We start from the raw sequence: 18,710 nt of genomic DNA, 5'->3' as shown, positions 1-18,710 counted from the left end.
TACTTTAGTATTGCAGATCACCACATTCCCTTGACAGTCGCAGGATTGTGTCTCAGTCCTATATTGCAGTAGACGGGCCAATATTGGACATGCAGGGGCTCCAGGCAGTGGGCGCGGGCCAGACATGTGAAGTAACTACTCTACTGAAAACATAGATGTGAGCTTGCCAGTTTCCACATAAGTCTCCATCTTATCCATTGCTGTAGATTCCGGCATGCAGAGGATTCTAATATCACTTCTCAGGCACCCGGCTTCGAGATCCTCATTTTTGGCCTTGATAACTTCCAGATCTTTCCACATATGTAGAAGCTGTTCATTCTATGTAGACCCCGTCCTCACTATCTAATGCTCTCTGCTCCATCCAGTTTATGCGCTTGCCATGTTTATCAATCTTGTCACTCAGACGATCTAGTCTATTGATTTTAGAGTCTATGGTATGGAATCCATACCTAATTTCAGTAAGCAAGAGTTTTATACCCGGATCCGCAGTAAATGTCTCAGGGAGCCCATTGATAGAGCGTTGCTGATGCGAAAATTGTAGGGGTGCATCATATTCATTGTTAGTCAGCACCCGCATATAACTGAGCATGTTATCCAAGCATAATGGAAATGTATTCATTGAAATAGAAAAGTAGAAATGTAAACAGGCCTCGAGAGAAGAGAAAGGCCACCAGTTATTTTGAAATGCATTGGTAGCTGTGTAATGCTTAGTATAAAAATGGCATGCATTAAGAGACATTAAGTCATGTTAGAGGAATGAAGAAGATAATTCTCTTAAGTATGAGACGAATAATTAGAATTGGTAATTGTAGTGGGTTTAGTTTGAGGCCTAACCACATATGTAAGGTGAAGGCCTTCGTTTATTTTAGCCATGCCTTATTAGGACGACAGGATTTTAGCAAAGCTCAAAATGCAGAGAGTTGTGAAACCTCATGATGTTAGGGTTTTTTTTCTGTTCAGCATTTGGCTGCAGGTACAAGGCCATGTAGCTCGTTAGTTAGAATGAGTCTTTGTTCAAATGGAATGGAGACAGAAGGAGTAGACATGAAGGGAGTGGATTGGAATGTAAAGTTGCAACTCCTGGTACAGAGAAGGCCTGGGACCCAAGGTCGAATTCATGGAAAGGAAGATGAAAGGATCCCAATGGAAATCTACGGAAGGAAGAAGCTGCCTGAAGGGGTATGCTGAAGGGCGTGTACAGCTTTTTGGGGTTTTGTATTAGGGACAGAGCCCCGTGGGTTGAGCAGACGAGACTTAGGAGAGGGACTGAAAGGAGCATTATAGATCGAGCTCTCATATGGTGAAGACTTCTTAGGAAGTTTCACTGCTGACACCTTTTATGCGATCCTCACCTGAAAGGGAATGTTGAGTAGGGATGTCACCTTAGAATAGAGTAGGGACAGTAATGATTTGATTCATGACTTTGAACTTTGATATCACAATTGTTATAGGGTACTTGATGCTTTTGGAAGCTGTAATTCTGTTTATCTTTAGTCGTATGCGGATACTTCGTAGACTGGCATTTGTATTAGTCCCCATTTATCTTTTGTGCCTTGTATTGAGGTGCCTATATATTCAGATGTTTTTGCTGATAATAAAAGGTCAACCTCCAAGATCATGAGTCTTCTTTTCTGAGATGTCAACCTGCGGTAAATACGATTTGATAATTGTGTTTCTTCCCTCTACGCTATTAGACAAGTAAAAAGATCCTGGCGACCTGAGTGGGTTCTTGTAGGTAATTAGATGAGAACAAGAACCGGCGTTCCCACCATCATGCTAATGTTCACAGCTGAAATCCCCGCCAATGGAGCGCGTGGCTCACCTCCTCTCAAAAGGTAATTAGGATTGTCCACGATCTTCCTTGCTCACGGTTAGTTAAGCCTCAAGGGTCACACCTTCTCAGCATAACGAGGTACTAGAATCAGGACTGTGTGCTTCTTCCAGATCTTGGACCAGTCTTAACCTGTCCCCAGCAACACACTCAGCCAGGGAAGCAAACCAGGTGTGAGGTATCACTGCAATGAGCCACTAACAGAAGGGGGAAGAGAGGGATGTGACTCAACAAACCAAAGTTCTGCAGAAGTCCTGACACATTTAAGCACCAATGTTGAGCATGAGGATCTCTCAAGTGTGTGGAAGAGCTGATTTATGTAGCAAACCTCTGCAGCACAGGTCCAGTGGCAATTCAATAATCAGTCCCAATAGAGGGGAGGGAGGAAGAACGGGGGTCACTAAATGATTGGTACTTATGCCCCAGCAGGTCCTGACACAATCCAGCGCAGAATCTAAGCTGGGGGGCCCAAGCAGACCCATGTATGGTTGTCAGCCCAGTCAGGCTCCCAGCCGTAGGGGAAAAACAGGCTCAACATCATCAAGGCTCACTTAAACAAGAACTGGACAAAATTCTCCTTCAAAGGCAAACCACTGTGCAGTCGATCTGCAACATTTCCATAAATGGTGTGTAGCGCTCATGTAGTCCGAGTGATATATGGAGCTTTTAAAGTCCCAGCCCGGGCCCTGCCAGCGAACCACTCCAGAAGGGGTGAAGAGCTAGAGCGTGAAATCACTGCAGCATCTTGGGATCAGAGCCATCAGCAGCTCCAACAGCTCAATAAGAGTACAGCTGCGGCCCACCGAGGTGACCAGAGTCGCAAACACCTCTCCCTCTGGGCTCCACACACTCAACCACGAGCCACCAACTCAGTCTCTCCAGCAACACAGGCCAAAGCGGCAGGACCCTAGCCCAGATCTCTACCAGGGCACATCTTTGCAGCAGCTCCCAAGCCCGCAAGTCAGCCACTTACTCGACCCAAACTATGCCTCGAAGTCTCTCAGTGCATTAGGGGGGGGCAGGGTCCATTCTTCCTCCAGGATGTTATTCACACTCACCGTACCAGGACACCAACCGTGGGCATGGCAAACCATGCAAGTCCTCTTTGTGCAGCCCACACTGCGCTGCACTCCCACCCTTGTGACTATCTCACGGTGCACAGGAAGGATGACTAGAATCCGGTAGTAATGTTGGCTTCAGTGGTACAGATGGTCAATTTCCCCTTTCCATACAGGGAATGGCTTAGATGTGCCAGAAATATGACAGATTAGCTACACAGCCAGGGGAGCTTCACTGAGTGGTGGCAAGTTCGCAGTCTGGCTCTTTGGCACCCTACTTGAGGAATAACCTCGGCAATAGGATTTGAGGGTCTCCCTGTGGCCATAGCAAGTGACATTGGGGTGCAATGCACGCCCAGAGAAACAACAGAATTCTTAAGTACAAACAAAATCAACCACATCTAGAAAGCCGTCTTTGACACCTAATGTAATAGTCTAGTCGAATGCTTTGATAGCTATCTTATTGATAGTGTCCATCTTGCCTTCCAGAGACTTACACCTCTGCTCCAGACTATCTGAGAGAGAATGTGAGCTTACTACATCTCGTCCCACTCCGTGGCTAGGGTTATCCCCTTTCAAATGCTCGATTCCCTGCCTTCTAAAGTCCACTCATGTTGGCTTAAAACCAAATATCTTGGACATATGGATGATAGCACCATAGTAGACAACAACCCTATTGCCATTTCATACACACGGCCAGATAACTCTAAGCACACCATACAGTCTACTGTGAAGCGAAAGACATACTTGTAAAAAATAAGTGTTCCATGTGCTTAAAGTACTTTTTTGCATGTCTCATAGTGTTTCCTTCTGTAGGAAGCTGTGAATGTGTTGGGGAAGTGCTAGGAATTTATAGCCTAATCTCCTGCAGGAATCACACTAGAAGAAACGAAACCGACAGACTAAGGAGGAGAGTGTTCAACAACATGGATACATCCTATAGCAAAGCCCCTTCAGCAACCTGTTCTTGAAGGCCGCACAGTGTAAAATTAAAATCTCTCACGGTATCACTTAGTTCACTTTTGGTAGCATAGGCTGAGCTAAGTGTGTGACGCAGGAAAAAAAAGGAATAGCAAGGCTGCTGAGAGACAAAGATCTTATAATTTCAAAACCAGGGATTTAACCAGGGATTTAAAAAAAAAATAGTACAAAATATTATGTAGCCACTAAAAAATTCTAAAAAAAGTTAGAGATTAACACATTGTTTTAAAAAACACGTGTTCAGAGGAAAGTGGAAGCAATGACACTGGAGAAAAGGTTTTTGGGGCAAAGACGCCCCTGCAAGTTTTATTCTACAATTTGGTTAGATATATTAACATTGAAATTCCCAAAACAGCCATATAAGGAGTCTTGTGATATGAAATCTGTCATCCTTCGTTAAGCGGTTTTAATGGTAATTAGGTAAAATGCAGAATTAAAATACTTTAGCAAATACTCTCCCGGAGGGCTTCATTTTTTCAAAACTGTTCAGTCAAGATGGGGGAGTGTTAGAATCCGGGTTCTCTGGTTGACACAGGTAGGGACTTGTGTCAAGCAGGGATCCCTTCTTCCAGTCAGGGTAAGGGGTTGCACTCTAACAAAAACCCCTGCTCACCCTTTAGGTAGCTTGGCGCGAGCAGACAAGGCGTTATCTTAGGCGTAATTGTTAAGCATTTGGGACCACATACAACAATTCAATGATACCCCCACAAATGGACTCCACACTGGGTTTATCAATAATAAGTATTTTATATTTAAGCAGACTTAGCACAAGACCCAATAACGATAAACGGGCCCACAATACAATTTGTAATAAGCAGTTCTTGAGTTCAAGCGTATTTCAGGAGTTCTGTACGCTTCGTGCGCGTCGGGCAGTTTGTGTGACTGTAAGAGGCTCACGAGCGGGGCTCACAAGCGTTTGCAGACGCTCCGGGTGATGCGTACACCTTTCGATGCGAAGGGGGCACAGTACCTTTATCTTTCAGGAGTTCGTCACGGACGGTGCGGTGAATTTCCTGCGCGTTTGTACGGCGCGATGTCCTTTCAATTGCGGTGCGAGCTACGGCTCGAAAGGGGCCTCAGTCGCGTTGCTCAGGGGGACAAGGTGGGTGTACGGTGCGTTGGCTCTTCGCTGCGGCGTTCGAGCCGTACCTTTAGAGCGGCGCCCTTGTTCACAGCGCGATGCGAAGCAGGCAGTATTCCCGGGGGGAGCCGTGTGCCAACCACTCGGCGCACCACAGCCTGCCCTCGGCAAGGGTAGGGGGGCACGCACAGGGGGTAAGATGCGGAGAGGGGCAAGCAGCAAGTGTCACGAAGTCCTTCCCTTGTGTTGCGAGCTACGGCTCGAGGGGCCTTAGTCGCGTTGCTCGGGCCGGGCAGGGGGGCACAGGCTTGCCCAAGTACACGCCAGGTTGAGAGGTGCACACTTTTCTCGGCGTCAGCTTCACGGGGAGAAAGGCGGTTCTCAAGGGGGGTGAAGTCCACTGGTCCTGGGACTTCGTTCATGGGGCAAGCTCAGCACAAGCCCTTGGAGACCTTAAACAGAACCAGTTGAAGCAAAGTTTATCAGCAATCTTTCTCCTCTCCTTCAGCAGCAAGGCAACCACTGCAGGCCAATTCCCAGGTCAGGGACAGTACTCCTCCTACAGCTTTCCCGGTTCCTTCCCCTCAGGCAGAGGTTCGTCTTGTAGCAGGATCTGATTTCTTAGGAGCAGGGCTCCTACATTTATACTACATTTCTTTTGTTCTCCCAGGCCAGGGGGGCCCTTGCCTAGTTCAGTCCCGTTCTGGAGCACTTTGTTTACACGATGCAGGCTTCTTCATTCAGGGTGCAGGGCAGAGTCATCAGACGCTCCACAGGGGGCGGAGCCGGCATTGTGGTTGCAGAGCACAGTCCTATTCAGGGTCCAGGTGCACTCCTCCCACCCATCTACCTGTCAATCGTCCTATTCACCACCAGGCTACCTAGCCCTGCCCATCTGGGTTTCCCCGGCCCTGTCACTCACGCAAGCCAGACAGCAGATACACATCACGCAGAGGCGGGCTGAAATGGTTAGGCGAGCAAAGGCCATCTTTCTAAAAGTGGCGTTTGCGAACACAGAACATTAAAATAAACCTGGCCAACGTATGTACTTTATTATTCTGAGTTCAGGCATACTAAACTCGATCTTCTACCATGTTCCCTGGGTCTGTTAGGATCATAGGATGTAACAATCCTAACAGCCCACTCTGGCCTATGAGAACAGGGTAGCCTTACAATAGTGAAAAACGAAAATGGCTGTAATTCACTATTAGGACATGCCACACACATCAGGGCTTGTCCTACCTTATGCTTACAATGCACCCTGCCCTTGGGCCTGCCATATTGGTGACTAATATGAAGCTAAGGGAAGGTTTAGGGACTGGCAAGTGTGTGCGCTTGCCCAGTCAGCATGTCAGTACCAGTCTGCACGCAGGTTCTGCAGTGGCAGACCTAGACACATTTTACCAGGCCGCTTCTGTGGGTGGCACAACCAGTGCTGCGAGCCCACCAGCGGCATTTGTATTTACACACCCTGGCACTCCTGGTGCACTTTACTGGGGTCTGACAGTAAACCAAATAAGCCAATCAGGGAATCCAACCAACATATACAATTTACATAGGGAGCACTTGCACTGTGGCACTGGTTGGCTGTGGCACTGTGCTCTGATATGCCAACACCATAAAAACACATGAGGCACAGAGACAAAAAGTGGAAGGGAGACTCATGCCAAGGTGCCAGGTCTAACACGTGTCCCCTCCAGCTGAAAAGTGGGGAGAACTACCCTACCCCAGGGAGTTCCTCTTCACTGAGGCGGAAAAATCTGGACAGACCATCAGCATTGGCGTGATCTGTACCAGGGCTATGTTCCACCGTGAAGTCCATACCCTTTAGGGAAATGGACGACCTCAACAGCTTTGGATTTTCACCCCTCATATACATCAACCATCTGAGGGGCCTGTGGTCTGTCTGAACCCGGAAGTGAGACCCAAACAGGTAGGGTCTTAGCTTCTTCAGTGCCCAGACCACAGCAAATGCCTCACGCTCAATAGCACTCCATCTCTGTTCCCGTGGAAGTAACCTCCTGCTAAGAAAGGCTACAGGTTGATCTAGGCCCTCCTCATTAATCTGTGAAAGAACAGCCCCCACACTATGCTCTGAAGCGTCTGTCTGAACGATAAACTCTTTGGAGAAGTTGGGAACCAAGAGTACGGGCGCCGTGCACATAGCAGCTTTCAGGGCCTCAAAAGCTTTCTGACAGGTGTCAGTCCAAATCACTTTCCTGGGCTGCTTCCTAGAAGTCAGCGCTGTCAAGGGGGCAACAATGTTGCCACACCCCTTGATAAACCTTCTGTAGTACCCGGTGAGACCTAGGAAGGCTCTCACCTCTGTCTGGGTTTTGGGCGACTCCCAATTCAGGATGGTTTCTATCTTGGGTTGAAGGGGCGCCACCTGGCCGCTCCCAACCTGGTGCCCCAAGTACACCACGGAACCCTGCCCGATCTGGCACTTACTCGCCTTGATCGTGAGGCCTGCCCTCCGCAGCGCCATCAACACTTCCCAGAGGTGGCACAAGTGTTCCTCCCACGTGGAGCTGAACACCGCGATGTCATCCAGGTAGGCTGCACTGAACGAATCCAGTCCAGCCAACACCTGGTTGACCAACCTCTGGAAGGTGGCAGGGGCATTCTTCATCCCAAAGGGCATAACCCGGAACTGGTAGTGCCCATCGGGGGTGGAAAATGCTGACCTCTCTTTGGCCCCATCGGTCAAGGCGATCTGCCAGTACCCAGATGTTAAATCAAACGTGCTGAGGTAGTTGGCAGCCCCTAGCCGATCTATGACCTCATCAGCTCTGGGGATGGGGTGTGCGTCAGTCCTGATGTCCGAATTGAGTCCTCTGTAGTCCACACAGAGCCGGAGTTCTGGTGTGGCTCCCGGCGCTGCAGCCTTTGGGACCAAGACCTGGGCTGGCCCAAGGACTGCTGGAGGACTCAATTACCCCGAGTGCAAACATCTTGGAGACCTCCTCCTTGATGCATGCCCTCACCCTGTCAGTCACCCTGTAGGCCTTGTGCCTCACAGGTGTACTATCCCCAGTGTCCACATCATGGACGCACCAATCAGTGACACTGGGAACCAGGGAAAACAGATCAGAAAATTGTCCCAGCAGCTGGCGACAATCATTCTGTTGCTCAGGGGTCAGGGTGGAAGAGAGAATGACACCATCCACTGACCCATCTTGCTACTGGGCTGACAGGAGGTCAGGAAGAGGCTCGGTCTCCTCTTCCATCCCAGCATCTGTTGCCAAGAGCATGCCCACTTGGGACCTCTCCAAGAGAGGACTTGAGGCGGTTTACATGAAGGACCCTTAAGGGGTTCCTTGGAGACCGCAAGTCCACCAAATAGGTAACCGGACTCTTGCGCTCCACCACCTCAAAGGGACCGGTCCACTTATCCTGGAGCGCACAAGGCTCCACGGGGCCAAGACCCACACCTTCTGTCCAGGCTGAAGCTCTACCAGAGTGGCATTCTGGTCGTACCACCGCTTCATCTCCTCCTGGCTGGCTTCCAGATTTGCCTCAGCAAGTTGCCTGAATCGCCTAGTCTGATTCCTGAAGGCCAGCATGTAGCTATATACATTCTGGGGAGGTTTCCTGGGAGATTGCTCCCAGCCTTCCTTGACCAGACTTAGAGGTCCTCTCACTGGGTGGCAATACAGCAGCTCAAAGGGGCTGAACCCTAGAGACTTCTGTGGCACCTCACGGTACGCAAAGAGAAGGCATGGCAAGAGGACGTCCCACTTACGCCTCATGGGTTCTTCCAGACCCATTATCATGCCCTTGAGGGTACGGTTGAATCCTTCAACCAACCCGTTTCCTTGGGGGTGGTAAGGTGTGGTGAACTTGTAGGTTACACCACACTCTTGCCAAAGGGATTTCATATATTTGGATATGAAATTGGTACCCCGGTCAGACACCACCTCTAGAGGGAATCCCACTCTGGAGAAAATTCCCATCAGTGCACGTCCCACTACGGGGGCCGTCACTGTCCTCAGAGGGATGGCTTCCGGGTACCGGGTGGCATGGTCCACCAGGACCAGGATAAACCTGTTGCCCATGGCTGTCCTGGGATCCAGTGGCCCCACAATGTCGATCCCCACTCGCTGGAATGGGGTACCAACCACAGGGAATGGCTGGAGTGGAGCCTTCTGCTTCCTTCCACTCTTTCCACTTGCCTGGCAAGTCTGGCATGTCCTGCAGTGAGTGTCTGAACTCCTGCGCATTTGAGGCCAATAAAAGTGGGTGACAAGCCTTTCAAAGGTCTTTTCCTGCCCCAAATGTCCTGCCAATGGCACATCATGAGCCAGCCCCAGTAGGAAGGCTCTGAAGTCCTGGGGTACCACCAGTGCACGGGCTGACCCAGGCTCAGCAACCTTAGGCTCTGTATATAGGAGGTCGTTCTCCCTGTAAATGAAATGTGACCCAGACTGGCCACCTGCGGCCTGGTCTGCAGCCTGCTGCCGCATACCCACAAGAGAAGGGCATTCTTTCTGTGCCTTACAAAAGTCCTCTCTGGAGGGACCCCCTTCCTGCTGCCAATGGGTCAGCTCAGGCAGGTCTCCCAGTTGAGCTATCTGCTCCCCTGTAGGCTCCAGGGCATCCCCCTCAAGGTCTGCTTCCTCCTGGACCGTGGGAACTGCAGGGGCCGGTTTCCCGTGCCCCCTGCTCCTTCTCTCTAAGGCCGGTCCCTGGGCCTCCCTCTCAGGCTCCAGGACCTCTTGAGCACCTTTACTGGCTGCCATGGACCGTGTGGTGACACACGCCCAATCCGGTATACCCAACATCTCCAGGTGAGCACTCCGCTCCACCTGAGCCCAAGGTGAGCTCTCCAAATCGTTCCCTAACAGACAGTCTACAGGCATGGCGGGCCTCACAGCTACCTGAAGAGTACCAGAGACCCCCCCCCCACTCAAAGGGAACCTGAGCCACCTTGCAGTGACTCTTTGTGTTGTCAGTGGCAACAACTGGATAGAATGCTCCTGGGACAACCTGCTCTTGAGACACCAGGTGACACTTGACAGCTGTCACACTGGCTCCTGTATCTCTCAGAGCTTCTACCCTGCGGCCATTATTGTTCACCCACTGCCTGTATTTCTTAGTGTTATCAGGCAGCTGGGTTTGGGGGACCAACTCACAGTCTCCTAATGAGACAAGGGACATCTCTGCGGGACCCCACCCACCTTGGACTGCCATCTCCTCCCCCAAGGCTACACTAGCCATCGGCCGGGGTGAGGCACCAGTGGGTGCTGGTTTACCAACCAAAGGACACTTTAAATCAGAGGCATAATGCCCTATGGTACCACACTTATAACATTTTATGGGTCCCTTTTGAACAGGTGGACCTGTCGGGCCCTGGTCGGTTTCTGGGGTGGGGGAGGCTGAGAACCTTTCCCTTGGTTCCCTTGGGGATTACTTTGGGGCCTTTTTGGGAACTCCCTCTGGTTACCCCTGTCCCCTCCACTCCACTGCTGGGGACCCTGTCCACCTTTGGCGGAATCTCCCACGTGACCCTTGTGGACCCTGGTACTGACCCAGCGGTCCGCCTCCTCAGCAAGCTTTCTAGGGTTAGTCAGCCTACTATCACTCAGGTGTTGGCGTAGCTCAGGAAAACAATTACTGGACAAGTGCTCCCATGCCATTAAATCAAGAAGCCCTTGAAAATCATCAACTTTGCTACCCTTCACCCAACCATCCAGTGCTCTGCAAAAAAAGTTACATACTCCACATACGTACTGTTAGGAATCTTTGTGCAGCCCCTGAACCTTTGTCTACACAACTCAGGGGTCAACCCATACCTAGTCATCAATGCTGCCTTCCTATGGGGATAAGAATTATAAACATCTGAAGGTAAGTCTAGCAGTGTGTCACTAAGGAACCGCTCCCACAACCCCGCTCCTCAATCTTTCTCATGGACCCGGTGGGAAGACATGGCTACCTCATAGGCCTTGAACCACTGCCCTATGTCATCATTCTTAAAAAATTCCTTAACCACATCCTTGGGTATGTACACCCTTGATTCTGCCTGCACTGACGATGTGCTGCCACCAGAGGGAGTAGACTCTAAACTTTTAGCTTTCAGATCTAATTCCCTCAACTTCATTTCATGCTCCATTTGGATTCTTCTCTCTTCCAGAGCCAGCTTTTTGCTTTCTAGCTCCAGTTGCCCATTCAATTTAAGTTTTGCCATCTCCATTTCATTAATCCTGGTTTCTTTTCTGTCTGCCAATTCTCCTGGCGACAGGCCTCTTCCAAAACTCTGGACGCTTTCTGCTGGTTCAACAACTACCACATCTCCAGGTGCCCTTGACTCAATCCAGGCCCTCAGCGCCTTGAGTAGATCTGCCTTGAGCTTACATCCAACAATGGGGACGTTGAACTTTTTACAGAAGCCCTTCAGCTGGGCCTTGGTGTAGCTCTCTAGTCTCTCCTCTTCCCAGTCAACATCCTCAATTTCAGAGACGACAGATGCTGCTCTCTCCACAATGACTGAATCAGGCATGGTTTCTTCCAACAATGGCGATTTCCAGCAAAACGAAAATTAAAAAGTATGTGGCTACGTTATGGGTCTGAACTCACTATGTGGCGTTTCAATAAACTGCTGTAGATAAATCACAAATGCAAATTCAGAATCCTCACCGCTGACCACCAATGTTAGAATCCGGGTTCTCTGGTTAACACAGGTAGGGACTTGTGTCAAGCAGGGATCCCTTCTTCCAGTCAGGGTAAGGGGTTACACTCTAACAAAAACCCCTGCTCACCCTCTAGGTAGCTTGGCGCGAGCAGACAAGGCGTTATCTTAGGCGTAATGGTTAAGCATTTGGGACCACATACAACAATTCAATGATACCCCCACAAATGGACTCCACACTGGGTTTATCAATAATAAGTATTTTATATTTAAGCAGACTTAGCACAAGACCCAATAACGATAAACGGGCCCACAATACAATTTGTAATAAGCAGTTCTTGAGTTCAAGCGTATTTCAGGAGTTCTGTGCGCTTCGTGCGCATCGGGCAGTTCGTGTGACTGTAAGAGGCTCACGAGCGGGGCTCACAAGCGTTTGCAGACACTCCGGGCGATGCGTACACATTTCGGTGCGAAGGGGGCACAGTACCTTTATCTTTCAGGAGTTCGTCACGGACAGTGCGGTGAATTTCCAGCGCATTTGTACAGCGCGATGTCCTTTGAATTGCGGTGCGAGCTATGGCTCGAAAGGGGCCTCAGTCGCGTTGCTCAGGGGGACAAGGCGGGTGTACGGTGCATTGGCTCTTCATTGAGGCATTCGAGCCGTACCTTGAGAGCGGCGCCCTTGTTCTCAGCGTGATGCGAAGCAGGCAGTATTCCCGGGGGGAGCCGCGTGCCAACCACTCGGCGCACCACAGCCTGCCCTCGGCAAGGGTAGGGGGGCACGCACAGGGGGTACGATGCGAAGAGGGGCAAACAGCAAGTGTCACAAAGTCCTTCCCTTGCGTTGCGAGCTACGGCTCGAGGGGCCGTAGTCGCATTGCTCGGGCCAGGCAGGGGGGCACAGGCTTGCCCAAGTACACGCCAGGTTGAGAGGTGCACACTTTTCTCGGCGTCAGCTTCACGGGGAGAACGGCGGTTCTCAAGGGGGTGAAGTGCACTGTTCCTGGGACTTCGTTCAGGGGGCAAGCTCAGCACAAGCCCTTGGAGACCTTAAACAGCACAAGTTGAAGCAAAGTTTCTCAGCAATCTTTCTCCTCTCCTTCAGCAGCAAGGCAACCACTGCAGGCCAATCCCCCAGGTCAGGGACAGTACTCCTCCTACAGCTTTCCCGGTTCCTTCCCCTCAGGCAGAGGTTCGTCTTGTAGCAGGATCTGATTTCTTAGGAGCAGGGCTCCTACATTTATACTACATTTCTTTTGTTCTCCCAGGCCAGGGGGGCCCTTGCCTAGCTCAGTCCAGTTCTGGAGCACTTTGTTCACGCGATGCAGGCTTCTTCATTCAGGGTGCAGGGCAGAGTCATCAGACGCTCCACAGGGGGCGGAGCCGGCATTGTGGTGGCAGAGCACAGTCCTATTCAGGGTCCAGGTGCATTCCTCCCACCCATCTACCTGTCAATCGTCCTATTCACCACCAGGCTACCTAGCCCTGCCCATCCGACCCTGTCACTCACGCAAGCCAGACAGCAGATACACATCACGCAGAGGCGGGATGAAATGGTTAGGTGAGCAAAGGCCATCTTTCTAAAAGTGGCGTTTGCGAACACAGAACATTAAAATAAACCTTGCCAACGGATGTACTTTATTATTCTGAGTTCAGGCATACTAAACTCGATCTTCTACTATGTTCCCTGGGTCTGTTAGGATCATAGGATGTAACAATCTTAACAGCCCATTCTGGCCTATGAGAACTGGGTGGCCTTACAATAGTGAAAAACGAAAATGGCTGTAATTCCCTATTAGGACATGCCACACACATCAGGGCTTGTCCTACCTTACACTTACAATGCATCCTGCCCTTGGGCCTGCCATAGGGGTGACTAATATGAAGTTAAGGGAAGGTTTAGGGACTGGCAAGTGTGTGCATTTGCCCAGTCAGCATGTCAGTACCAGACTGCACGCAGGTTCTGCAGTGGCAGACCTAGACACATTTTACCGGGCTTCTTCTGTGGGTGGCACAACCAGTGCTGCGAGCCCACCAGCGGCATTTGTATTTACACGCCCTGGCACTCCTGGTGCACTTTACTGGGGTCTGACAGTAATCCAAAGAAGCCAATCAGGGAATCCAACCAACATATACAATTTACATGGGGAGCACTTGCACTGTGGCACTGGTTGGCAGTGGCACAGTGCTCTGAGCGGCCAACACCATAAAAACACATGAGGCACAGCGAAAAAAAGTGGAAGGGAGACTCACGCCAAGGTGCCAGGTCTAACAGGGAGTCAATTAATTAAGGAGCTGCTTGTAGGTTCTCTCTTCAATTGTCCTTTGCCTTAGTTATAATGGCCACCAAAGTTCATTAATCTGCTGCATATTCTTTGAGGTTTGTGTAGATATTCATGTTGGTTTGCTGGCATGCTTTGGGGGGTGGAAACGTCTGTAGAGTGTTCTGCCTTTGTCTTTAGTATCTTTTTCTCTGTTTCCAAGGAAAGCTGGCCCAGATGGTTTTGCAGCGGGATGGTATTTGCACTATGCAGATCCTTGGTGCAAACTCCAGTATAAGTTGCACTCGAGCGGATGGGCCTTTTATCACAGACAATTGTCTCACAACAAATCAATAATACATCAACAACAGTGAAGCACATTTGGCCCTGCAAAGATGACAGAGAGTAGCAGACTTGCAAACCCTGAAAATTTATTAGCAGATTAGTAAAGTAACAAACCTAAATCATTCTAGTTAGTCATAAATCAATCATCGGGTAAAATGTGATGTATAATTCAAATATAGCAAATACAAAGACTATTTAAAGATGACATATGCAAATCGAGCAAATTTCAGTTTCCCCCGAAGGGAAATTTCCTAACGCTAAGCTAAGTAATGGAAATAATGGGGTAAAGTAGGGTTTCTAGAAGGCATAATCAAATGAAAACTCAGTGAGGTAAATGAGAAAGGATTTGCTCAGGTGTCTAACTCTGCAAGTGGTAGCAAAAGCCCGTTGGAAGAGCATGTAAAGGGGCATCTGCTCTCAAGTAGGTGGGAAAGCATATCTGAAACTAACTAGCTCAGCAATGCACAATTAAAACATACAATTCTCTATAGTGAAGGATGAACTCCCTATGGTTCCCATAAAGAGAACCAATCATGATCTAACATTTCATGAGGGCACATTTGTAGACTTCTTCCGAGGCATTGCACAATAAAAGATGTCAGGCTCTTGAAATATCTCGTAATAGGATAGTACATCGTGGCCAGCTTGTCTGAGGCAAAGGTGTGTAAATTCCTCTCTATAGAACACATACTGATAATCTCTTCTTGCAGAAACCAAAACGTGCAGAAATTTTGAATTATTTTAACTACTGTAGCTTAGCTCCTGAAAGGGGACAAAGAAGAGACAGAATCACCGCCAGAATGTGCATTTTTAATTATAGCATTTAATGTTAGCGTTTAATGTGTGCTTGAGTTGTTGAACCGAGGCCTACATTAACTATAACTAACTTAAAGTGAACCCAATTTTAACCATGGTCCCCTATAACGTGAAAAGCATACTTTGAATTACATGTATACGATGTGTGAATTAGTATATGTTAAACACCCCAGAAAAAAAGTGACAGAGCATCACCAATTGGATAGTATCTCGTCTTCAAGGGTGCATGGTTTCATGGCAGTCAGTCAACACCAATGATACAATCGAGGTCTGCAGGTGGAGAAACTCATGCGATTGGCAAGGCAGGCAAATCCAGCAGCTTGCGGGGTCAGATTTATTCATGCTTTCACAGTTTAGTTGCTAAGTTAATAAGCATAGACACACCACAGATCCAGAGGCTACAAGTCTCATTTTGTATAGCTTACACTGTATTACTGTTGGTTATGTGCAAATGCTTTACACACTGCCTCTAAGATAAGCCTGACTGCTCGTGCCAAGCTACCAAGGGGGTGAGCAGGGGTTATTTTAGGAGTGTAACTCCCTTATCCTGACTAGGAAGAAGGGTCCCTATTTAGACAAAGGTACCTCCCTCTGCCAACTAGAGACCCCCATTTCTAACATTACTGCATGCTCTGGTGTCTCTTTTATCCTTGGAGTCCACTTTTAACAAACCATGCAGTTTGATTCAAAAGTTGTCTCTCCAGTGGAAGATAAGCACACTGCCATTAGCAACAAGAGAACAGCAAAGACCTAAGGTGGCTTTGCTTGCTACTTATATCAGGAAAGGCTATTCAATTATCCGTGTTTTATTGGCATCACTGATTTTTGCCGGGGTTTGAACTCCTGACTCTCTACACATGGCTTCCAGGTCAGTACACAGTCTTTGTGCCTCTATGTGTCCTTTTTCAGAACAGTTGTGTGCTTCACATACTTTCAAGGCAGCACAAGCAGGAGCTCCTCGGGGTGAGCCTCCCTCACATTTGGGCAATGAACTCTCCTAAGTATATCACATTAAAGACTTTCCCACAGCTTGCCTCCTGACCAATCTGTCTGATGTGGCACCTGTTCTCCAAAGGCGGCATCCTTCATCTGTGTCCTTCAGGGGTCTGCATGGATTTCTCCTCCTAAGCTTCTACTAAATGCAACTCAGCCAGCTTAGCCTTTATCTCCAAGTTAGACATGTGAGCCTCAGTGCCCTTCAGTGGCGGCTGCCACAAAGTATCATGGTTGGGGTGGGGTGTGGGATAGGAAAACACATTAAAAAAAATGTCTTACCTTGCTCCTGGACCACGGCCTCGTCTTGCGTCGTCCTCTTCTGTTCCTGCTTGAAGCAGGATGCACAAACAGGCTCCCTGAGCCATCACAACACTGCAATGCAGTGTTGTGATTGGTCTGAGCACCATGGTTCGGTGCTCAGACAGGCAGTGAGAGCCTGCACATGTTTCTCACCAGGCTGTGGATTACAGCCTGGTGGGGAGCATGCAAAATGTGCATGACTGTTTGGCCGGCCAAGCGGTCATGCTGATTTAAGTGCCTACCACTCCTACCCTTGCTGCCTGTGTCTTTTAAGTCTTTTGGTTCCCTTTTGCATGTAAATAACTCTCACCATTTCTCAGAGCACTATTATGGCATCCATATGCCAAAGCAGCTACATCTCAATGACCCCCTTAGATTGTATGATGGTCAGAAGAAATAGGATGGTCAGTCTCAGTGTTGCTAACCGCGGGACTCTGGATGAACTCTCAGAGATTTGCAAGTCAGAGGTCACAATCTCAAAGGCTACCATTATCTGACTAGCCCGTGTCTCTCAGGACATTCTCTCTTATCTTCTTTACATATGTGTAATGGAGGTGTTTGACAGTATTGGTAGGAATCCTGTCTTGGGTACTAGGGTCAACCTAAATCTCACCTAGGAAAACTAGAATAGACTCTAACTTCTCCTGACAGCAAGAAGCTCCACACTAACTATATATCATGACTAGTTCTTCTGCCTGGAAGCATCCTGAGTAGCTCTTACTATCTTTCCTATATCAGGATCATGGCAATCTCATTCTACTCCAAGACGTCTCCATGCAAATGGCTACTTTTCTGTCTGTTAGACAATCCATCCTTCTCACCGAAGGGCATTTGGGATCCCCTTATGAGAACTGTAGGGAGCTTCTTTTGATTTCCACCCTGACCTTGAGTAATTTATCACGGGGCTGACCCACCTCTCCGCAGACACCTGCCGAGCTCTTTACTCAGCACTCTACTACTGTCACATTTGTCAGATGCCTGTACTACTTGTTTAGGATAAGTGAGCTTGGCTTCAACTAAGTGGACATGTAACTCAATGTTGTCTTAGTTAGTACTGCTCTGTCGTTAAAGATTCCGTTATTTTGCTCTGGCAAATGATTGGATGCCCTGATAAAGGTTGATTTCATTTGGTTTCAGACGTTTTATCAACTAATGCTAAAATGGTACAAAAAACCCTTTGCATGTAAACTTCAAGATACCACTCCTAATATTCCTTCTCTAATCGGCTCCACTAAAGATGCCAGTCAAAATTACAAAATTCAGTTTTTCAGTTCCATGCTCTTTTTCCCCCATCAACAAGATTTTTTTGAAGCCAGACGTTTTCATTGCAATGCCTTCACGGGGTGATTTGTGGTGGCGTCATAAGAAAGCTTCTGAAATACCCTTAATGTAGTACCACTAGTACTGCTAGTTCTAAGACTACCCTCCCTCACATTTTAAGAGTGTTTAGCCTTGGATTTCAGACTCTCCAGGATATGCTGGCTTTTACTGGATTAAATAAATATTGATCGCAACAAATTACAGTTGCTTTCTCCATGCAGCAGTGATACATAGGTAATGTGAAACTAAGCATCATGTTAATGTGACAGCATGTAAAGGGAATGTGCCACAGACTAATCAGACCTGAGAAGATAAACCAGGAGTGACATATGGTCTGGATGTTTTAGTCCTGTCTCACCATTGTAAATTTAAGAACAGATTATTCCTGGATATTTGACTGGCAATGTAGGGAAATGTGTCCCTCTTGTCCCAGACTATTTTTTTTTTTACAGCAGACCAATACTGTTTGATCTGTCATCCTTAGGGTGGTCTTCCCCCAACCTTTTACCTGCTTACCTCCACTTTTTGCTGTATCTTTGTGTTGGCCATAGGACTCTGAGCCCTTTACCACTGCTGACCCATGCTAAAGTGGATGTGCTTCTCTCCTAAAACATGGTGATATTAGTATATAACTGATTGCCATATTTAGTTTGCCCACCTTGCAAAGGGGTATACCATACACACAGGGCCTGTTATCTAAATGCTAGTAGTTGGTCTGCAATACTAATTGTGCCACCCACACAAGTCGTTTTTTTCAAACCTGTCTCAAACCTGCCATTGCAAGACCTGTGTGTTCAGTTTACTGCCACCTCGACTTGCCATTTAAAACCATTTGCCAAGCGTTAAACTCCCTTTTTATTACACATAGATAATCCCTAAGGTAGGCCCTATGGGCAGGGTACTGTGTAACTAAAAAAGTACATGAACTTTTAAGTTTTACATGCCCTGGTAGTGACAAACAGCTACATTTGTTTTTCTCTCTGGGAGGCCTAGTCCTCTTATAGGCTAGCATTGTGAATTGCTTTAAACACTATTTAAGCTGTAGTTTATGATCAGAAAGGAGAAGCTACATTATATTTCATATCTTTGGAAT

This window comes from Triturus cristatus, chromosome 10 (genome assembly GCF_964204655.1).
Source record: "Triturus cristatus chromosome 10, aTriCri1.1, whole genome shotgun sequence".
Lineage (NCBI taxonomy): Eukaryota > Metazoa > Chordata > Amphibia > Caudata > Salamandridae > Triturus > Triturus cristatus.
This window is presented reverse-complemented; position numbering follows the sequence as displayed.